Source organism: Alosa alosa, chromosome 8, assembly GCF_017589495.1.
Source record: "Alosa alosa isolate M-15738 ecotype Scorff River chromosome 8, AALO_Geno_1.1, whole genome shotgun sequence".
Lineage (NCBI taxonomy): Eukaryota > Metazoa > Chordata > Actinopteri > Clupeiformes > Clupeidae > Alosa > Alosa alosa.
This window is the reverse complement of record NC_063196.1, coordinates 13,403,332-13,427,143: the sequence shown is the minus strand read 5'-3', so window position 1 is coordinate 13,427,143 and position 23,812 is coordinate 13,403,332. Positions and strand designations below refer to the sequence as shown.

The 23,812-nt window shown below is 44.6% G+C and overlaps 1 protein-coding gene across 2 annotated transcripts in view; it reads left to right on the top strand.

Annotated features, from left to right (window-relative positions):
• The first annotated feature begins 418 nt into the window (after window positions 1-418).
• fut8b (fucosyltransferase 8b (alpha (1,6) fucosyltransferase)) overlaps window positions 419-23,812 on the top strand; it is a 130,140-nt gene continuing 106,746 nt past the window's right edge. For both annotated transcript variants that reach the window (XM_048251140.1, XM_048251141.1), the window contains exon 1: window positions 419-636. The gene's annotated coding sequence lies outside the window, so the exon portion shown is untranslated. The remainder of the gene's footprint in view (window positions 637-23,812) is intronic.

Genomic DNA, 23,812 nt, shown 5'->3' with positions numbered 1-23,812 from the left:
AGGTGGCCCAGGTCATTGCGAAATAAACGGCCATAGCCTGCAATTGGAAACGATTTACCTGCGTGATATTTGTGATAGGCGATTGTATGAGCTTAAACCAAATGGGCAGGTAGAAGCTGTACAATTCATTAACTGACCATTTGAAATATAATTAGGTTTTGTAAGCCACAAAAACATTACTTCTACAATTTATTACAGTTTAGAAAGAATAAGTAAAGCCTATACAACACTAAAAACAACGTGTTTAAATTAAGATTCATTGGCTCTAGTGGACTCCCGTAACTTAGAGGCGGAGTGTTCATTATGTTCAGCCGACACATCGCAGCCGGGGAGATAAGTGTCACTGCGGGGTGACACGCGCACAGCGCCCGCTGCCAAGGCAAAGCACCAACCGGCGATCACAGCGGCTGCAGCAGCACGGCAGTCTGACACTGGCATGCGCACTACAGCTCTCGCCGTGTCTACTCAGTATAACAGGCTGCTAGTAAGCATCATCAGCGACCACATATGCTCAGTCCCAATTCCTGTTTCCGCCCCTCGACAGGTTTATTTTCAATGCTATTCTGGCGCCGGAGCATCTTGCTGAACTTCACCGGGGCCCGGCCATCCTGCGGAGCAGCAACGCGCTGATGCAAGGTAGGTTGGGAGTATACTGCCTCCTATAACCAGTGTTTTGTGTTCAACCAGACAAGACAATGCCCTGATACGGGAACCAATGTCCAATCCACCGGCCTGTTGCCTGCTGCGTCGCTGCAGAGATCACGATGTCAAAATAGCGGTCATGATGCACAAAGCTGATAGCTGCCCGCTGGTAGACACGCGGAGCCTGCACTGTGTTATTGTAGGGCTGTGATGCGCTCAGTGTTTTTATGTAGCTGCTTCCAGTGTCTACAGACACTTCAGGCGAACTCTACTTTTACAGTAGTGTTGTGTTAAGAGAACATTGGATGGATAGGTTAGACTTACACTATTCAGGTTACATGCGTAAATTAACAAATTAGACTGGATATCGGTTGACATTTAATCTTTGATGGTTTCCAAATATGAGAAATGGTCTTGTTTTGCATTACACTGTTGGATATGGCACGCTGGTATGTATAAGCAAGAGCTGAAGTCAGTTCATTTAGGCTGGAGAACGCAAACAGGGTTATGAAACATAGTGATGCATCTTACATCGACTACAGGATAGGGATTTAATGCGACAGCAAACATAAACGGCTCTTCTTAATCTAGCCGCCGATACTTTTTTTAATCGGTTCGCCATCAATGACCATTTTTCTTCCAAGCCTGTAAGAGCATCAAGCGTAGAGCTCATGTGCTCCCTAAACTGAGCATATCACACCAGCTATTTAACCATTATCGAGTAACAGTGCATTTTCCCTGGAGGTTTTGGGCGACAGTGTGTGTGTGTGAGAGAGAGAGAGGCATAGGCTACCGAGAGCACTACTGTCTTCAGGCAGCTGTCTGTTGGTAGGCTACACTTTCTTTGATGCTCGCCCCTTTCCCATATACGCTCAAGGCCACGATAATCTGAAACATTTGTTGACATGTCTTTGAAAGAGCCTGCTGAGAGACGCTTTACAACAGGGTTAAAAGCTAAACAGGCAAATGCTTTGGACGTGCTGGTGGTCCGTTAGATTAGGGGCCAATAGTCCCTATTTGGCTTTGGACAAGTGAAAGATCATCAGCCTACCCATAATTGAAGTTCTCACAATCAGTCGGTTGTTTATCTCCGCTGTCAGTGTTTTCATGTTTTTTTTTTTATTCTTGGTTGGTCTATATGACATTTCTTCAAGCTTGCAGTGCGGTTAGTTGCCGCAGCGTCCCATCTGTTTTGTAAGAGGACAGCCGTTAGATTTTTACTGTCGCGGTGAATCGGTAATGAGCTCTTCTAACGAATGCGGTTGGCACAGGGACCGACTCCTTATCGCGGGAGAGAAGCTGCGGGTTGCGAGAATGGCAAACTCGACGCCTTCGGACAACTAATGAATCATTAATGTTATCTAATAAACTGAGGCCTTGCAGACGACGCGAATTGATTGAGTAAGTATCCAAATCCACACATGAATAAGTAAACACCCATTTATTTTAGGGACAGATAACGTAATTTATGCTTACTCTCTCCACAGACCCACATCCTGCTATCTCTTGAAGAGTAGGCTATGTGGTAATGAGACTTCATTTGCAGACATTGCTTCGTGTCTATGATTAAGCCCCTTGCGACTTCAGCTTTTGTTGATCAGTAGCCTATTTCTCACTCACACATGCAGTCATATCACCTCTCCACCAGTTGGCCTCTCCCACGAATTTAAATATATACATTACATAATAAACAAGCTTTTAGTGTTAATCTCTTCTAACAATAACAATGCTTTGATAGGCTAATCTCTTGTTGTAAATGGGCCTAGCTTGGACAAAGTAGTTTTCTGTCATATTAGGCAGCATCTTTTCTCTTGATATCCTCGGTGGACGCAGATCAACAGGTGTGCGCCCACCGCCTGTTTCCCCGCCACTGACGATGCTACTGTTTGACTGCCCCTCCCACCACTTTCGCTACAGGCCTGTTCGCGGCTGATGAAGTCATTAAACACCCGAGTGATGTAAATGAGTTAAAAGAAGGGAACGCACTGACGGTGCTGCGGGGGTGCGCTGGGGCTAAGCATTAATTCTCTGTGCCCACGTTTATACAAGCCAGTCTGTCTCTGTCGAAAGGGAACTGTTCCACTCAGCGCCACAGGGGAATCATCTCTGTATCCATATTGATTCATTACCTGCTGAAAATAAATATTGTCGGTGAAATTATTTGCTGTTCCAAGCCTTTTGTACAATCATGTTCTGTTTTCTTAAATATTTTTAAAATACCAGTGCTTGTGGCTGGGTATTGTAGTTTTGACAATGATATAACCTTGACAGGCAAGGCTGTGCAGGTGTTAGAGGGATACAAAATAGTATTGACATGTTCATATGAAGGCAACCCTCATGCTGACCCATTTATGTTCAAAATTCTACAAGCAGTGGCTAAGGCTCCCCCATCCATCATACAAATAGGCCACATAAACTCCCACCAAACCACATACATTTAGCACAGAACAAAATGCTTACTACAGCTAATTCTGGCTATTGCTTTCTGTTGTGGTGTTTTTTTTTGTCTAGAGTTTTAGCATTGTAAAGTTCCATCTAAAATTGGAATGTGGAACTAGCATTCAGTGCATCTTTTGGTTGGCCATGCATCCAGGTTGGTGTCTTCAGTGTTCATTCCGTTGTACCTGCAAACAAACAAAAACGTTTTAAACCAAAGTCATACAGAGCAGCTCCCCTGCATTGTTTGTCGAGTCTGTTGTTGCCTGGGCAGCACCCCAGCACCAAAAAGACCAAACATATCTACACCCCCTCAAGCATAACTCTCGGAAGGGATTAGATCAAGGAACAAACAAACAAACAAACAGACAGATGAAGGAAGGAAGAGGAGAAAAGTTCCTGAAGGACGATGTAGGAGCAGCAGAGCCCGCCGGGGCCTCGTGGTTGCAGACGGAGGCGTCCTTGTGGAGTTTGAGGAAGACAATGAAAGTTTTGCGTATGTGTGTGAGTGTGTGTAGGTGTGTGTGTGTGTGAGTGTGTGTTGGTGTGTGTGTGTGTGTGTGTGTTTGTTGGTGTGTATGTGTGTGTATGTGGTTGTGTGCCTGTGCATCAGCAGTGACACTGCAGCAGAGGGGATGGTGTGTGTGTTAGTGTGTGTGTGAGAGTGTAGAACAGGACAGGCATGGCTCTGTGGGCACCGTCGGGTTGGATGGGAAACAATGGCTGGCTGTGCTGCACAATGCAATCAATAGAACCAGCCAGAGCAAGAGGGCAGTAGCCTGGGAGGGGAGTTTAGCCCCCGGGAGGGTCATGCAGGTCAGAAAGACAGGACAGGTATACTGCCCACTCTCTAGGTGTCTGTGTGCGTGTGTCTTTCTGTGTGTGTGTGTGTTGTTCTCTATTGTTCTCCGTTGTGCTATTCTCTGTTGCTGTATTCATTCAGTAGGGTGTGAAAGTTAACTTAGTTCACTGTTCAGTGTTTGGGGAGGTAGTTCCTTTTTTTGTACTGACATTGTGCTGCTATATTTACATACTTCAAGAAAACTTTTTTCACTCGTGTGTGTGTGTCTGTGTGCCTTATGTGTGTGTGTATATCTATCCATACAGTACTTGTGTGTGCGTGTGTGTATCTATCCATGCTTGTGTGTGTGTGTGTATCTATCCATGTGTGTGTGGTCTGAGGAGGGTCAGAAGAGTCCTCGTGCGCCAATGACATTTTGATGGCATTTTTCATCCGAGAGTGGCTTTTGACGGATTTCTCCCCGACATGCCGCACGCCAGCAGACAGCTTTGAGCGAGCCAGAGATGATGCAGGACTACAGCTGACCTCCCGTCGGCCTTTGATGTTTGTTGGAAGAAATCTTTGATGGCACCAGATCCCCTCAGATGAGATAGTTCTGAAGGATTGAATGCACATTGGTTCCTCCCTTGGTTGCTGTCAGGAGGATAGAGACATGAGAGGAAAGGGAATTTATATAGACAAGGGTACATGAAAAAAGGAGGAAGTTGTCACTTGTCTCGACTCCAGTTTCCTTGTATGTGGTGGTATTTTTGGAAGTCTTGAGCCATCCAGACAGACAATCCATCAGTTAGGGCTTTTAGCCTAATGTGTCAAAACCTAGTTTCCATGGTAAAGCAGGCACCTAGGCAGCACCATAACCCAGCTCTACTTCCTGGTGATGGCTTGCTAGCTTGAGGGAAACTTTTTTGGCCACCAGTTATGTATCATGTCTCTGCTGTCTTAATCTTAATGACAGGAGCTCATAGATTTGGGCTCGAATGCAACACATATGAAGGAGGAACTGAAACCGTGCATATCAGGAAAGACTGGCCGAGCTCGCCATAGCGTTATATGACTCAAGAGGGCCGTTACAGCCAGTGGCACTCTGTAATCAAAGATTGCAAGCGGTTCAGCAGAAAGTGGCACAGCATGCCACGTAGCGGTCTCTGATGAGTTTTGCAAGACGAGTGGCGCAGCGTGCCGTTGCACACCATCTCTGGCCTGAGGAGTTGGACGTCCGTCCGCTGCTGCTGCTGCTGCTGCTGGTGGTGGTGGTGGTGGAGCACTGTAATCAACAACTGGGTGTAGATAGTGGTCCCCGACGCTTAGATCTGCCCCTGTGGTGATAAGTGCAGCCGTCCATCCTCAGAACCCTGCTGTGCCCTAGTTCTTTTTGTCCCTTGAGTAATGCCGTCTTTTCTGCCTGATAGCCAAGAGCGAATGTAGGCCTTTTATGGAGAACAAGACCCCCTCCAAACCCTCTCTCTTTCTTTCTCTCTCTCTCTCTTTCTTTCTTTCTCTCTCTCTCTGCTGTGGCTCTTGCGACACAAGGAAGGAGAGAGAGGGAGAGAAAAAAAGGATCCAGAAATAGACGTTGCATCCTCTTTCCAACTGATAAAAGTCATAGTCTTCCCCTTTTGTGTTGCTTTTAAAGTCTTTATCCCCCTGTGTTCTACAATAATGGCGCAGTGTGGCCCAGAGTGGATGTGAGGTAGAGGCACCCGATGACCTTTGGAGCCATTTGGCTGTGTAAGGAACAGGCCGCACATGTCTTTTCTTCTTGTACTCATAATGGCCTTGCATGGTCCCCGCCATGTTCTGCTGCCGTAATGGCCCCTAGACGATGCTTTGTCCATGTGTGACGAGGGGCTATCTTCCAATTCAGGTGGCGATGGAAGGGGGTTGGAGTCTCTCTCTGTCTATTGTATTTGTGTGTGTACTTTAGAAGTATGTGTGTGTGTGTGTGTGTGTGTGCGTTTGATAGTGCATACTCAGATTTTCAGTTGGCAGAATGTTGTTTGTGCCTGTTTAAGCCTTTACAGTATGTCTGTGTGTGTGTGTGTGTGGGTAAGAGGGATGTTTTGGGCAGTGCACCCATACATCTTTTGTTGGCAGTGTGGTGGTTGTCAATGTGGGGGTTGTCAGTGTAAGCATATGTATGTGGGAAGGGGGGGGTATGTTTGGAGGTTGCACACAGAGATGTTTTGCTTGTTGGATGCATGTAAGTGTGTATTTCTGTTGGTGTAAACACACGTACAGGCGTGTGTGTGTGTGTGTGTGTGTGATTTTGATTTTTGGAGAGTGCACACAGAGATCTTTGGTTGGCAGCAGCGAGGGCTTCTCTGAGGGGTGATGAGACGCTTCTGAGGAGCGTGCCCATCACTGTGCCACCGCCCCAGGTCCCCGCGGCCTGCCATGGCCAGTCTCCTGCACAAGGCAGCCTCAGTGATCCGTGTTGACAGTTCCCATTCCCACACCAGGCTTCACTCCAATTGACACAGACAAGCGCCATAATAAGTGCCCCATTGTTTCCCCACTGGCAAGACACTGGAGTTTCTTAAGTTCTTATGAGTTCTTAAGTTGAGTTTTATTTATACAGTATATACTTCACTGCATTTCAGTGTTTGTTGTTAAAGGAGAAATCTGGTGAGTTTTCACACAGATCTCTTTTTCTCGAGGTCACCGAGTACGGTATAAAAAAAAAACGCTACACTCTGGGGGCATGTCTGTGAGCTCCCATGTACAGTACATGCCCCCAGAGTGTAGCGCTGTAGCTGCCTGGCTGTAGCAACTCGAGCTATGTAAAACCGAAGGTGGAATATGTCAGAGTAAAGAAAGACTCTTTTGGGTGAGCCTGTATGGTCTTAGAGTCCTTGAGTTTCTTTTTTAACTGAGTTGTCAGTGTTTCAGTGTTTGATGTTAACATGGAGTTGGATGATAAATACAAGCGGTTGGTGAACTGGACAATTCAGGTGGAATCAATAAGTCAGAATAAAAAGGTGAGCGCTTTTGGATGACCCCTTTGGTTAGCACAGGTGTGCCCATTGAAAGTAGTTTCCTCAACTATAGTAAGTCCATAAAATCAAAAAGACACCCTTGTTGGGAAAAAAATCAATCAAACTGGATTGAATTTGTTCACTGCCAACAGTGAAAAAGGACAGGACGGTCAGGGCATGATGGGGAGGAAATTGAGACCAAAAGAGAAATGGAAGAGAATGACTAAGGCCTTGGAAGGGATAGAGGACTTGTGAAGGAGAGAGCAGAGAACAGACAGATACACAGGAAATAGTTTGGAGAAAAGACGGACTCGGAGAAGGAGGGGGACCACAAGGGAAGTAAGAGGACACAAAAAAAAACAGAAGTGAAAGAAAAGGATAGAAAACAGCAAGGGAAACATTAGAAAGAGTTGAGTTGGGACAGACAGAGAGAAGAGAGAGAGAGGGTGACGAGTGAATAGATGGCAAAGCAAAAGAACAAAAACAGAAAATGGTGGCCTACATTTGGACAAAATCACTCCTTACTGCATATAAACTACACTAGCACCAACTTCCTGTAGTAGGTGTCACATTTTAAATCGCAGTGCTGTTGAATTCTAAAACGAGGGCCATTTTGCATAGTGCTGCTTCCCAGATACTATGTTGTTTCATTTTGTCATCCAAATGCATTGTTTGTAACCTTGAAGCAGGTGACATATACAGTGAAAGATTGTGATAAGTAAAGAACATTAGCTTAATATACTTATCTGGTTGTTATTTATTTATTTATTTAGTTATGAAAAACATATTTACACTAAGCAAACATGAAGGCACCACATAAATGAAGTGACATTATGGATTTGATTGCTAAATTTCCCTTTTGTAAACAGACCTCAGTTGCCATGGTGAGCATCAGGCAAGCTTGCACATAAACTACTTCCTGGTTTATTAAAATGACTTAGACACCTTAGTTAGTTTTTATGACAGTGTTTTATAGAGGGCTGCAATTTCCTATTCAGGTGCAAGTTCTAGCCCAAAAGGACACAATCTCCGTAATCCCACATTGAAAAACACCTGTTCACTCCCATAAACTCACCTACTTGAGTCCGATGGAGAAGTTCAAGGGGGGATTTTATTACAAATCGTAACAATGAGTCAGAGATGCCCACCCATGCTTCCCCCTTGTCACAAAAGCCAAGTGCAGGCCTTGTGCCTCTGCTGGAGTTTGAACGCAGAGGTGGATGTGCTTAGCCAGGCAGCCGGGGAGGCATCACTGAGAAGGAGTGAAGTGCTCCACAAATGGGCTGACATGACTGTGCTGTCGCTTGTCACGCACATCAGCGCCAACATTTTTTAACTGACAAGCACTGGATAAACAATGGATTTCATTGAGTGGGGCCGACAAAAATAGTGCTGAATCGTAATTGATGCGTTGGCGGTGGCAAATTTTGATGCTGGTGTGCGGGCTTGTATTGAAAACAATGAAATCGGATTAGTGTTAATTTAGTCAGATGAGACGAGAGGAAATATGTTCGTCAATGACCTTTTTTTTCATGACTAAGACGAGATGATGACGAGACGGCAGTAATGTCCTGAAACACTGACTAAGACTATCTTAAGATGCATTATTGTTGACGAAAAAAGACGAGACTAAAATGTTTTGCATGAAATAAAAACTAAGATAAAATCTCTCATTTTCTTCTACAAAATGAGAAGACAGAATATCTAGCTGTTATGTTTTCAAAATATTCCGAATGAGTTCATACGCAACAGCTTTCCTGTAGGCTAGTCTACGTGCTGTTGCTGCAACCCTGTGGCAGAGTTAGCAAGCTAACTACCTAAGCTTTATGCCACAATGCTACATACCCAGAAGTTGAAGCTTCTCTCATACAAATGAACATCCCCCAGAATGTCCATACGAAAATGTTCATCATGTAATGTCAACTATTTAACTAGTTAGACTGATGATGCAAAGTTTGCTAGCAAGTAAGCTAATATGGAAAGTTCGCTAGCAAGTTAGCTATGGCTAAGATGGAGAGTCTGTTTGGGGAACGTGTTGTTGTTTTAGCATATATCGCCATCTAGCGAAAGGAGTAAAACATTAATACTTTGGCCTATGACAGTGTTTCTCAAACTTTTTTAGTTTCAGGACCACTTAACTAACCCTAGCTAAAAAAAAAAAAGATTAGACCTACTTCAACAGTAGCCTATAATTAGTCTACACAATAGGCCTACTCACTGAACCACCTTGCTTATTGTCTTTGTACTTTGCTTATTGTGTGGATTCATACTGTATGATTTAAACTGGCATATCTTACATAGACAGTGTTGCAGAACTGTTTTTACATACAAGTTGGTTCAATATTGCAAACAACTCATCTATATTATATTTTACCACGTCTGCTTCATGGACTACTTGGGATAGCATGCGGACCACCAGTGATCCCCGGACCACACTTTGAGAAACACTGGTCTCTGAATATGACAGTGGTCCAGTCAAATCTTTTTTACTGTCTATGGTCAAATCCCAGCCGAGCTATAACTGTAGCTCGACTTACCTGTGCATGTAAACATACTGACTGAAAAAAATCAGAATGAGTAATTATAACAGACGAGTAGCCCTGTGGACACACAATATTGTTGGAAAATTGAGATGTGTGAAACACTATTTGACTCAAATGGTAATCAGAAATAATTTGTTATAAAAAAAAGACTAACATGTGTTGACTAAAACTGACTAAGACTAAGATACCTTTAGTTTTCTTTTGACTAAAACTAGACTAAAATGACGCAGACTTTTAGTCGACTAAAACTTGACTAACAAAAATGATATTTGAATGACTAAATATGACAAAGACTAAAAAGGACATTTCGTCACAAGACTAAGACTAAATTAAAAATAGGTGACAAAATTAACACTAAATCGGATGTAACCGGATGTCGAAAGCAGAGTATGGCGCCCTCCTGTCAGCACCTATGTGCGAAACGCTTTAGTGAGACGTCTCCCCTCTCAGTACAACCACTGACAGAGAGACAGACAGAAAGGCCACATAACCAACTGTCAACTGTAGCATCCTCCAGTGAGCTGCACTGTCATGTTGTGTGTTAGGAAATGTGCTCTTCCTTTTCTTTTTCAGCTGTATTTAAAAATGTTAAGGTGTTCATGTATTGGCCCGTGTGTATGTGTCTGTGTGTGTTTGTGTGCGTGCGTGCGTGTGTGTGTGCGTGCAAGCATACTGTACGTGCGTGTGTGGCTGTGCGCGTGCCTGTTTGTGTGTTACTGTGTCCATGCTGAAAGGACCCTCTCAGCAGCAGTTGTAAGGGGTTGCTCTGTTCTGTCCATCTCTGCCCTCCATGCCCCCGTCATGTGACCTGTTGGCTGGCACCTCTGGCATGTGCTGGTGGGTGAGTGATTTGGCACCGATAGAGTAGGTGTGTCCTGAGTGATGATGGTAGTGAACTCTAAGCTGTCAGACAAACACGCACACACATGCCACACACACATTCACACACACACACACAAACACACAAACACACACACACACACACACACACATTTTAATTCTTTATTTAAATCCACAAATCATATTACAATAGACAGGATTCAAATATATACAAACACACACACACACACGCTCACGTGGCGTTGAAAACACAAATGCACAAATAGAGTGTGCCTTACTAAAGTACATACATACACACTCTGTAACTGCACAGGCATGCATCAGTGTTCACATCAGCATATTCACACCTTTGCATTCACAGTTTAATGCATGCACACACACACACACACACACACAAGGAGGCACACACACACACACACATAAGCTGCTTTCAGATATAGGTGTAAGTCAGCATGTTCTGCAGAGATCAAGCAGTTGGGCTGTATATCTGAACAACGTCACCGGACATTTGGAACTCCGAACATAGCCGACTCTTACACTACTCTCGTCCTAGTATTTCCGACGGACATTATGTAAATGAGTGCATGTCTGAACAAAGCAAAGAACATGCAGAGATTCTGTTCATGTGTGTGTTCAACCACGTTCAACCTGTTCAACCACGCGGAGATTCTGTTCATGTCCGTCGGTGTCGTTCACACATAATGTCCGTCAATGTAAGCATCATGTCTGAATCACCCAAAGGGTCGGACACCCGTTTGACATTTTGGACATGTCTGAAAACAGTTATACACACACACACACAAGGAAACACATCTGAGATATCATTCCTCCCTCTAATCATTGATCATAGATAGAGGAGAGAGAGTGTGTGTGTGTGTGTGTGTGTGTGTGTGTGTGTTTGTTGCCTTAAGAGGCAGAGGGCATTTTGGGATCCTGGGGCATCTATCAGACAGACCTGAGACCCAGTCAGCCATGGTGTGTGAGAGAGAGAGGTGAGGATCAGGCCTATGTAGGTCAAAACACAGAGGGTGAGACCAGAGAGGGATGGGCCAAGCCAGAATGTGCATGAGTGTGTGTGTGTGTGTGTGTGTGTGTGTGTGTGTGCGTGTGTGTGTGCCTGTGTGTGTAGGAGAATAAGTGTTCTGTCATACAGAGTCAGAGTGTGTGTAGGAGAGTGGGTGTTGTCCACATGTGTATATCAGAGAGGAGCAATGTGTGTGTGTGCAGTAGAGTGAGTGTCTCGTATATACATATTTCAGTAGAGGGCACGAGACAGCTTAAGGTAGCGTGTGTTATGTGTGTGTGTGTGTGTGTGTGTGTGTTTGGTGTTTTGTGTGTGTGTTAGAAAGGGGCCAAGAGAATTCAGAAAAGCGAGAGTGAAAGTAGTAAAGAAAAAACAGAGGGGAAGCTGCAGACAGGTCATTGGCAAGGAGAGGAGACGGGGGGAAGTTATCTATCAGGACTCAAAGGCAGACGGAACACAGGAAAGAGATGGAAAGGGATGGAGATATGACCGTGTGATGGAAGGTGAGAGGAAAGACGTGAGAAGGGAGGGAGGGAAAGATGCTCAGCAGATACAGTACATATGAAAGATGCCGAGCCGGTGAAGAACGTGACGTTTTTCCAGCTCAGGCTCCGGCACATAAGCAGCTTCCCTCTCGGCTTTGATGTGCAAATGTAAGGTTTCCTGACCCTAGTGCACCAGAGGAGGAACCAGAGTGGGTTCATTTCTTTTGTTTATCTTGGGCTGGTTTGATCATGGACGCCTGACAGGAGAGTTTAAAATTCTCACTTGCATTGTCTTTTGTGATAGCGGCGGCTGATTAGTCATAGTTACATCCCTATTTGGTCCATTAGTGTTTGTGAGTCCTGTCGTTTCGAATCTGAATCAGAGACTTTCTAATGAGGAGACACAGCACTCAAAAAATCCTCCATAGAAATGCATGGGGTTAGATTGTAACGCCAATATGGCAGTTGTCTACACATATCCCACCCCTTCCGCGGCAAAACGTCAACATGTGAATACATTGAGCCAATCATGTGGTGTGATGTGAAGACATTGTGCCAATCATGTTATTGTGATCTCGCCGCTGGAGCAAGATTGGTGTCGTGAATCCTTGCGCACGCGCATTTCTGCCAAAATAGATGCCCGATAAGTGCCCAAAAAGCGTTGCAATATGGCCACCGAGTGGAGGGACTTGACTAAAAGGACAAGTGTTGGGTAGTTCGCATGAACTGGGTTTAGACCATTGAGAGACATGTTTAGTGTCTAACTAGGCTACTGTATGTGTTGTTGTTTTGTTGAAATCCCAGAAATCCCTGTACACAGCTACTTCAGGTTATCAGGTGCTGGTGGGTTACAGAAACTTGAAAGTCAGAAAGTCATGATAGACAGCACACTCTGGAATAATTTACTGATTGTTTTTTTTGCTAGGAGCAAACATTTGTGTTTTGCTTGCCTTCTTCTTCAGGTCTACTCCCCGAATTCATTTGGTCAAATTCAGCGATTTGTAGCTGTCCATTCAGTGTTTGCACTGAAGAAACCTCTAGTGTTTGTACCCAGCCCCAGCTCTGTAAATGGGAAAGAACCATAGTTGCTTGATCAGAGCCATAAACATTCCTAGCCAATCAGTGCAGTTCTTCAAGAGCACAAAATGGAGAGGGTGTAATTTCATTGGCAAAGATTGCGGACTACGATCTTTTAACACGGAGCAATGCAACTGTCTCTGCGCCTGTCTCGCTACCTTAATCTCTGACGTGATCTCCGCTCCGCTGGCTCACCTCTCCTGACCTCCGCTGTCAGTCCTCGTCACTTTGAGACCAGCGCCTCGACGCCGCCTCATCAATCAGTGCCATTTTGATTGGCATGTGCGCCATTTTACCACTCAGCTTGCTGCCAACAGGGGCATCAAAGAAAGAGCTTGTGCCAGGGTGCCCTCATCGCCCGCCTCACCACAACCCATAGACACACACACACACACAAACACACACACACACACACACACACACACAGCTTACCAGGATCAGTGTCACGTCTTCAGTCAAACTGTCTTGTGTTCTCCTTATTTACCCAGGAAGCATTTGTTATCTTTCATGTTGATGGTAGATGTCGGCTGATTAAATATTTGAAATTGGCATCGATATGCTATCATTTACAAAGTGCTTGAGATGACTCGAGGTCATGTCTTTCCCAGATTGAAATGATTACAGCCTGTATGTTGAGCTTCTTTTCTTTTTTTAATCATCTTCCTGAAAGTAAATTCCAATCAAAACCACAGTTAATACCATCATCTCCCTTGTGGTTAAGACGGAATTAGCTTGGCTTCTTCAGCTGTCAAGGAACTGAAAAGCAGATGCAGATTTATACTTTTTTAAGCAAGGGTGAGGTTAACATCCTGTCTGTTGTTTTTAATGATTACAGTTGAAACATTTTAAGTGTTCCAGTAGCTGACAGTTCTCTTTCTCTCTCTCCCTCTCTCTCTGTTGCTCTCTCCCTCTCTCTTTCTCTTTCTCCCTCTCTCTGTCCTTCTCTCTTTCTATCATTTTCTCTCTCTGTCCCTCTCCAGTAGGAGCACTAACAACATGACACTTTCCCCTAACAGCCCATAATGGTAACCATAGCATGTTGCCGTGCCAGCCGCGAAGCCATTAGCACCATGTGTCAGAGAGTCTTGTCACATTTATGGCGGAGGCCACGTGCATCAGAGAAGAGTCTCTCTGGAGGAAGGGAAGAGAAAACAAGGGAAGAAAGGGAGACATCGAGATAGCCTCTGTGAACTTTGGAAGAAAAGAAGCGGAGAGCAGGACTGTCACGATAACTCATTTTCATTGGACAATATATTGTCTCCGAAAATATTGTGATAAACTATATTATTGTCTGAGACAAATGTTACTGTAACTGCACAATAATGCAACTACCAGATCTATCTCCACCTGGAAGTGTGTTTTGTTTGTTCCCAACTCAAACACTGTGATTGGGTGATACAGCTTGTGCTGCTGAGACAGTAAGTAACTGTGAGTATGCTGTGGAGACATCAATAATGCATCACTGTAAAACTGTAAGGTCTAATACCTGTTTAGGTTAGGTTAGTTGCTATATTTTAGGACATCTCTTTAAACACAAACATACAAATGACACAAATATGATGAAGACCAACGGAGTGAATTTGTACACAACAGTCAGGCGATATTGAATAAATATATTGATATTGATTTTTATATATTGTGTGATAAGTCAATAACGTAATTATTGTGACAGACCCAATGGAGAAATAGAGATAGCCTCAGTGAAGGTTGGAAGAACGGGGGAGGAGAAATGGAGATGTCCTCTGTGAAGGTTGGAGGTCACCAGTGTGTGTTTTTGGAGAAGCGCATACTGTTGTGTTGGTTTTGCAGATGCCAATGTAACTAGATGTACCGTATAGCGGTACAAAATATGACCGCCGCTCAGTCCTGTACATCCGTTCCGCGAAAATAAATCACACTTCAATTTGTCTCCATCTTTTACTCCATCCCCCACTCTAGTGGCCCCCGGGGAAGAAACAAAATTTTTCCATAAAAGTCTAGTGGGGCTACATACCCACCAAATTTCATGTGCTCCAGTGTTTCGGTGTCCCGGGTATCGTTGACCAAAAATTCAGGAAGTAGATGACGGGAAAAAAACAAAAAAAGCTAGCGAAGCGGTCATAATTCGGGTTGGGTGTTCAGATATTTCTTTGCGTTTTGAGGTTAAGTAGGCTGTGTTTGTTTTTGCTCATAATTGTGAGTGTATGTGTGTGTGTGTGTGTGTGTATGTTGCCTGCCTCTGTTCTCAGCTGTGTTTGAGGCAGTGTGTCATGGAGAGCTGTAGGGCAGACAACACACACACATACACACATACCATATCTCTTTCTCTCTCTCTCTCTCTTCTCTTTCACTCAGTCACACAAACAACACACACAGACCACAGCAGCAACAATAACAACATTATGATACAAGAGGGCTATGAGGGGGGGGAAGTAAGCCTTTGTTGCTTCTGTTTTTTCCTCATTTTTGATTTTCTTTCATCTGCTGATGAAAGGGGAGCAGTCTCCTTCTCTTTTTATTCTGACGCAAAGAAACCTTGAAACATTTAGCACACTTTTAATCCCCTCCACACTAAAGCAGTCCCCATAGTAAATACAATAAATCAGTGCCATTCGCATGAAAGATCAATTGACTTGCAGTTCAAGGTCCTGAGCTTTTTTTGTGCATGAATGAACGAGAGCATGCTGCTCTACGGACTGAAACGAGACACCCGATCCTTTGACCGTGACAGCATTTATTTGTCTGTTAAATTTGCAGCCGATTGTGTTAAAATCGCCCCCTCCCTTAACAGAAGTGAGTCAAATTGAATTGCTGCTCAAGTGGTCCGAGGCTGAGGCTGGTGGGGCTGGGGGGGTGACTCGCGGTAGGGATGCACTCACTGCATGATCAGTGTACTCTCTCTGCCCAGGTGGACCTGTAAGCAGCGTGACCATCGCTGCCCATTAAATTAAAAGCTATTTTGGGTCCTTTATGTTTGGATGAACTTTAGAATATCTGCTGATTTGTTCAAATATTCAACAATTGTGTATGAACCAGCAATGGCTGTTGTAAATTGGTATGAATCATTATCAGTTTGGAAGGGAATTGGATTTGGCATTCGCTGTGTGTTGATCCTCGGTTGAGAGTCTCCACATCCCTGTCATTTGCTTTGGGTAGTGAGTTAGGTGGTGTGTTTTCTACATTTTCGGCATCATTATTTCTTTATGGCACAATACTGTGGGCTCTTGCTACATGATTCACATTATCATCATTACAGCGGTTCATTTCTGTGGTTCAATGAAGAAATAGAACTGCAGTGGAATAATTTAACTTTTTGTGCCATTGATGGAGGTTGGTCTTAAGTGTACAGAGAACTGACATTTTGCATGTTAAGAGTGTAATTGCTCATAACCTGATGAATGTCCTTTCTCTCTTTCCACTTTCTCCCTCTTTCACAAACACACACACACACACATCATCAATCTCAGAGTGAGTTCTTTCTTGAGCTGCCGCAATACAATAATGTAGTTTTTCTTTTACACTCACACTTATGCATACATTGTATCATGTTTGATCGTTGAGCCCAATATCCTATAAGCAAGGAGGCAATTAACACAACTTCAAAACAGCTTGCCACAATGGAGAATGTGGGAACACACTGAGAGAACGCATGTCACATGTTGGGCTGAAACTAGCCTACTGGCTAATTAACACAATCATTATTGTGCCCTTGGCCCTTTCATTGTGTTGACATCTTTATCTTTCAGAGAGAAAGAGAGAGACAATCTTTAGGTCATTTTTTTTTTTTATCTCTAGTTAGTTAATTAAACTATCTTGTGAGAGGCACCAGAGAAGCATGGTAATGTTAAGTGAGCCTCGGAGGCGAAGGCCAGGCTTTTGTGCTGTTGTGCCATCAGATAAAAGCTCACAATATCTGATTACAAGGATAATAAGCTAGCTATTTACATGTATAATTTAGGGTAAGCATAATTTTCATCATCACCTCTATTGCTAGACTCCGGGTCCATTTAGAAGACACAGACAACACAGACATGACATACAACATACATATTAAAAAAAAAAAAAAGTTACTCAGCCAAGTATACTTGTGTATACAAGGAATTTGGTCTCTGCATTTATCCCATCCATGAATTACTGAACACACAGAGCACACACTAACCTGGTTAGGTGCACTTCAGCCATTCCTACTGGTCCGGGATCGAACCAGCAACCCTCTGGTTACAAGCACGAAGCCCTAACCAGTAGGCCACGACTGCCCCATTAGGCCACGACAGTAGCCCGGGTGTTCCCATGCTGCCTTGCGCGCGATTTGATTCACGCTGCTAAGGCAGCCTGGAGACCATGGAGCAAAGACACTTCTACCAGTGTTTCCATAGGAGTGACTGGTATCAAATGGTACAATCACTTGGATTTTCCAGCAGCATAACAATGTTGTTCTGGGAGACATTCATGCTAAAAAATTGTGAAGTGAATTGGCCTCATATGTGCCTAAAACTTTACATGGGCTAGCATAGCTTCTTTCTTTTTTTTATATAGTATATTTTTTGGGCTTTTTTGCCTTTATTTGGACAGGACAGTGGAGAGTGACAGGAAGCAAGTGGGAGAGAGATGGGGTGGGATCAGGAAAAGACCGTAGGTCGGATTCGAACCTGGGTCCCCGTGGGCACTCGGGCCTGTATATGGTATGGGCGCTGTAGCCTGCTGCGCCACAGCCCCCCAGCATAGCTTCTTTCTTAACTGTCATCAAAACCTAGTGAGCTCTGAGCACTCTTGACTGTCACTACGATTTGATTTGGCTTATTGTATGTGCTCCCCACATGGGAGGTTCTCTTCACATGTAGTCCCACCCTCTCCACTCCAGTAAGAACCAAAATCTAGCATGTTTAGAATTTTCTTGCTAAAGGTGGAAGGTATATATCTTGAGGAAACAGGAATGGAGACTCGGCTCTCTTTCACACTTCACATCTCTCTCTCTCTCTCTTCTCTCTCCCTTTCTTTCACGGAAACACACACACACACATGCTCACCATATGTTGCCTGTCTCCTGTGGCTTTCCCTCCTTCTCGACTCTGCCCTCAGTATTATCCGACCCTGATTGAACAAATACACTTCCTGTGGTGCCCAGCACTTTGCCTTGGCGTTGCTATGACTAGCGGTGAGCTCCATTTCTCACCCCCTTTTTTTCTTGTCTGTTCTAAGACGGGGCTCAGCGTGTGTTTGAAAGAGTCAGGCAGGCAGGTAGGCAGACGGCCAGGGAGGGAAGGAGTCTAGTTCCCTTGACTGGACGGAGCGCCCCTACGACAGCAAGAGAGACAGGAACAATTTGTCATCCCTTCTCAGCTTTTCCGCCAGAAGCTCTCAGTCCATCACCACCAGCAGCAGCGGCCCCTTGCCAGTGTTATGCCGGGTCACACAACGGAGAATCACAAAAAGGCCTCGAGTCACTTTAGCGAAAAGCGAGATTACAGCGAGTAATATCCGAGGTCTCGCAACGCGCTGCGGCTAACACGCATGTTAATCGGAGCGAGGCCCATGGGAAGGAGTGTGAAAGCCAAGACGAGGACGCTGTGAAGAGGAGAGGATGCCAAAGAGAAGAAAGAAGGAAGAGAGAGAGGGAGTGAGGGGAGAAGATGAAAGAGGAGAAGGATGAGACGAGGTTAGAGGGCTTGGGTGGTAGGGGGACACTACCCAGCTTGCAAGTGGGCCGCTTTCAGATTGCAAAACAGGCGTCAAACAAGCAGACTAGAGGACTTTCAGAGATAGCGGGAGCATCCATGGGATGTTATTCTTTCGCTCAGGGAATGACTTTCCCAGTGGGGGCTCAACAGGAGAAGACATGAGTCAGCACTTTTCATCAAAAACTGCCTCCCTCCTCCCCTGACTCAATCTAAGCTGTTCTTCTTGAGGTTCCTCAGTGCTGTCAGACAGCGATGAGGGGTTTTACTCCAGGATTGTTGGACAGCCACAGAGAGAGAGAGAGCAAATATCTAAATATAGAGACTTGAACAGGTGCACAGCACACTTACTGCAGCTGTAGAGTTTAATACGCAACAGAGAAATCAAAGAGATAGCAGTTTCTTTCAAGAGAAGATCTAATGGGAACAAACCATTTCTAAAAGTTTCGGTGTGCTAAAATATATTTCTATGATACAGCTTTGGTCTGTCGTGTCTTGTAAACATAGGCCTAGGCCTACTGTAGATCCAGTGACTGAGTGGTTTATGTGCATGAAGGGCCTATTTATAGCCCCTTTATCCTTCTCCCTCAGCTTCTCACTAGGAATGTAGAAAAAGTATCTTTTCCTCTGTCTTATCGCACAAGTATTAATTTAGACACTGCCTGTGTTCTCTTTTGTCCATTTGCGTTGTAATCCTTTATCAGACACGGTGGGCTATCGCTGTTGGCAAGAGAAAGAGAGATAGAGAGAGAGAGAGAGAGAGAGAGCGAAAGAAAGAGGAGAGAGAATTTTGCGTGATTATGTTTTTTTGTTGTTGTTTCACCTTCCCCCTGCTGTTCCCGTGTGTGTCTCTCTGTGTGTGTGTGTGTGCGTGTGTGTGAAGGCCTCAGCTGTGGCTGCACCAAACTCTGTTGTTGAATCAGCACAATACCAGGAACACTGGTGAGTTACACAGCACAGGAAGCTTAGTGCCTCTCTTAGTGCCTTTGTCAGTACCTCGCTTAGTGCGGCAGCAGTGATGGAGTTGCTGGGAGTAGTGTGCAAGTAATCAGAGAAGGGTGCACATTAAAGTCTCTTTCAGGTGCTTTTAGCTCCTGCGGTACATAAAGTAGGAAGAAAAAATGGAGAAAGGGCCATTAAACATGATTACTAACTGTCTAGCAAGGCATCTCGCTTCTGTTTGTTATTTGACATGGAGATGTTGGTTAGATCCTTACATATTAACATTCACATACACTCCAGGGAAGCCCAAACTGATTTTATGTAGCAGTAACCATCTGCTATGTGTATGTACTTTTTGGAAACTCATGTAAATCTTATTGTAAAGGAATCATTGTTTCAATCTATGGCAGGCCCTGTCATATTATTTGTGTACAACACCATCACAGTTTCCGAATCATTTATATTGTTTCTTGATATTTCAATGACCTCAGTGTTTACCTGTGTGCTGAGTGAGTGCATAGCTCAGTGGACCAAGGAGTTAGGCTGGCAATCAGAAGACAGCCAGGGGCGAATCCCAGATGGGCACTTGATGTTGTGCGTTGTGCCATTGGACAAGGCACTTCATCTGCATTGTTTCAGTCCACCCAGCTGTAAAATGGCCGCGGTTTAGACTGTAGGTCTCGTGTGATGGACTAGGGTCCGATCTAGCGGGAGTTTAGGCTACATCCGCTTAGGACCACAAAAACCAGACATAAGCACCGGACCTAAGAAAGGACTAATAATAACAATAAATAGATTACACTATAGTATAGTATATTGTCGTATCAAAGTCAAGTTTGCTCTCCCGCTCCAAACATAGCACTAGTTCTTGCTTGCATGACAACTTGTAGCCCAACTTGTAGCCCAGTGGAACATCACACTAAACCTGGGATGACAGTATGCACCACATACCTCATAGCCACCTGACAGCATTTTCTATTGTAAACACATCTGACATGTGTCTTCCCATTTTGCTTCTTTGGCAAGTAGCGCTAAAAGAGGGGGGGGGGGAATGGCTGACGGTGATATTTATTCACTTTTCCCTTTGTTACTGCAGCACGACTGCGGGAGCTAGTTACGGCTTCTTGCAGAGCTCGGGGAGAGTCGTCCTCTCGCCTCGCTCTTGTGTGATAAAGCAGTGCTCCTCTCCCGAGCTTCTGTATCTTGTCATCGGACAAGGATTGTTTGAGTTTGTTTTATGACCCACAAAAGCAAAAGCAAAAAAAGCAGCGGTAGAATGGCAGGAAAGGAGAGAGGGGAGCAGGGAGTGGTGGAGAGAGAGAGGGGGAGTGGAAAGAGGGAGAGGTGCGGGGGAAAAGATTAAAAAGCAAACGCTTCTCTCCCGCTGGCTCGCGCCTGAGACACCGCTCGGCTCGCAAAAAGGACCAGTTTGTCAAAATAACATAATGCCAGACGGACCTCGCAGCTGACCCCAGCATTTATCACGCTTCGCCGGAGCTCCGTCTGAGTCCAGCTGAGTTGATTTGTTGTTGTTGCTGCCGCTGTTTTTTCTCTCTTTCCTATATTTTTTTCGCTGTTTGTATTTTCCTCTGGTGCAAAAGAGAAAAACTTTTTAAATCCATGGTATATGTTCTGCCTCTCCTCTCATCTCCTCTCGCCCTCCTGGGAGTGCCTGTGAAGTCAGAGAAATGGCGGCTGGCGCTGTAGCTGCTTTAAACTGGAGGAGCAGTGCTTTATCAGTGCTGAGTTCCTGTGCTAACATGAGTTAGAATTTATCTGGATACCCAGTCCTCGGCAAAACAACATGCCACAGCTTAAAACGGAGCTCTGAGTGCTACCATATTACTGCTCAATGTCAAGGTTAAAGGCAGCCATCTGGATTTATGAAGGCCTTCTGACAGTGAATGTCAAAACTCAACTGAAACTTTCTGAAACTTTGTGAATCTATGAAATCTAATTTTGTGAATCTTTGAGATCTAATTTAGAATATGAAAAAATCTATTATGTGTAATGTATCATTAAACATGCTACTATATACTGTAATGTGTGATGTGTAATGTGTAATGACACAGCAATACGTATAACATAGTATAGTTTTACATATTTTTAAATAGATGCATATATATTTTACTACCAAAGAAAATAAGTACTCTCACTCTCTACTGTAAGCTTAGAACTAGTTCCCACGGAGAACAATAAGCTGGGTTATTGATATTGATCTGACAACAGCTAAATAGTTGAGTCCATTTACCCATTTTGAAACACTGGGTGCGGTCCTGCACTGTAAGCAATGAGTCTTTTACAGACATTCATAATGCTCTCCAGTTTATTAATCTAATCCTGACCTGTCTCTGTATTGGGAGCTCTACCATACAACACAAAATGTGATATCTCTGCAGTGCCTCAGCAAGCTGCCAGATTTTGCCACCAAGTTGTCTTCCTGTAGATAATTATGGCTCTAATGATATAGCTTCAACATGCTACTGATACTGTATTTTGACTGCAGCATGTGTAACCTGCGTTGTGTTGAACCTGCGCGATTCAGCCCTGCACACGCCCGGACTCGAACCCGTAAACAGCAGCACCTCGGATCGGGAGGCGAGTGCGCTAGCAATTGAGCCAATAGCCCAGGCTACTGGCTCGCATGCCAGCAGCACTCTTGAGGCATCGGGGAGTGAGGTTTACCAACGTTTCACAAGCACAGCTAAGCTAGCTGGCATCCGTTACACTCACCCCCCTAAACCTCACTCCCGATCCGGGTCACGGCACCAATGTAACCTGCATTGTGTTGAACCTGCGCGATTCAGCCCTGCACACGCTCGGTTCGACCCCCAACAGCAGCACTGGATCGGGAGGCGAGTAGCGCTTAGCAATTGAGCCAATAGCCCAGGCTACTGGCTCGCATGCCAGCAGCACTCTTGAGGCGCCGGGGGGAGTGAGGTTTACCAACGCTTCACAAGCACAGCTAATTAGCTGGCATCCGTTACACTCACCCCCCTAAACCTCACTCCCGATCCAGGTCACGGCACCAATGTAACCTGCATTGTGTTGAACCTACGCGATTCAGCCCTGCACACGCCCGGACTCGACCCCGCGAACAGCAGCACTTCGGATCGGGAGGCGAGTGCGCTAGCAATTGAGCCAATAGCCCAGGCTACTGGCTCGCATGCCAGCAGCACTCTTGAGGCGTCGGGGAGTGAGGTTTACCAACGTTCCACAAGCACAGCTAAGCTAGCTGCCATCCGTTACACATGCAGAGAGTGCACAGCATGCAGAGAGTTACAAGTAGCTTAGTCTTCAGCCAAAACAATGCTATTTATGCTTAGTCAAACATGCTGTGTTATTACAGTGGGCATTACTTTCAAATGGCCACTTCAGTCGCGCATTACGCGGCGTGAAGCTGCGTGAAACTTTAGTACCACTTTCAGCCACTGTGCGTCGCTCTGCCACTGTACGCTCTGTCAGTAGCCTGCCTGCCGCCCCTTCTGAAAAAGCAGGAGGCTACCTTTAAACATAATTGTTGCCAAGAGGAATCCCAGCCTATGAATTCAATAACAAAATAAATCATGCATAATTAAACATTACCTCGATTTAGGCTACTTGGGTAGCCTATGTAATAAGGCTTGGCTACACAGTGGTACTGGTGCCGCTCCACAAAACGAAAAAATATCTTAATTTGCTGTCTACGTTATTGTCAGTGTTGGGGGTAACGTGTTACAAAGTACAAATTTCAGTAATTCGTTACGGTTACTGAATAACTGTAACATCCATTCCTGCGTTACTCTTGATATCTCTAATATATTGACTTATTGTTTCCATAGGCATGCAGTGATTGATTATTGAAAATATAGATTAGCCTAGACACATTTCTTTATGGTAGAGATATGCGCAGGACAGAGCATGCATTCTCTCCTTGCACCGCTCTCCCTCAAACAGGTTGGCTTCAGCCCGCACCTCCCCTACGCAAATCAAAACAGTGTCTTGTGCAAGAACTGTTCATGCAGACTACAACTGGCGTGGTGAAGCCTACACAACTTTGTTCAAAATTGATGCATTCAAGTTAACTTTGCAAAGTTAGTGTTATAGCCTACTTATCACAACGTTGTCAATCGCAAACGCTAATTTATTCTAACGTCTCTCTACGGAACCTGTTTAATTAGCGGAGGACGAAAGCACCTTTTTGATAATTGAGCCAGTATCGTAACACCCCCAATTAACAGCGATGTTTTTTTAACACTTCAAAATAACATTTACTAAATGAACCTTACATTTTTCAGTAGCCATAGTTGTGTAGATTTGAACAAAATCTGGTTTGGTTCTTAACGGGAGCATTTACTGCCTGAAATATCCGATTTTGTTTACCACGCCGGAGTTATAGTGCTGGCCTGTTGG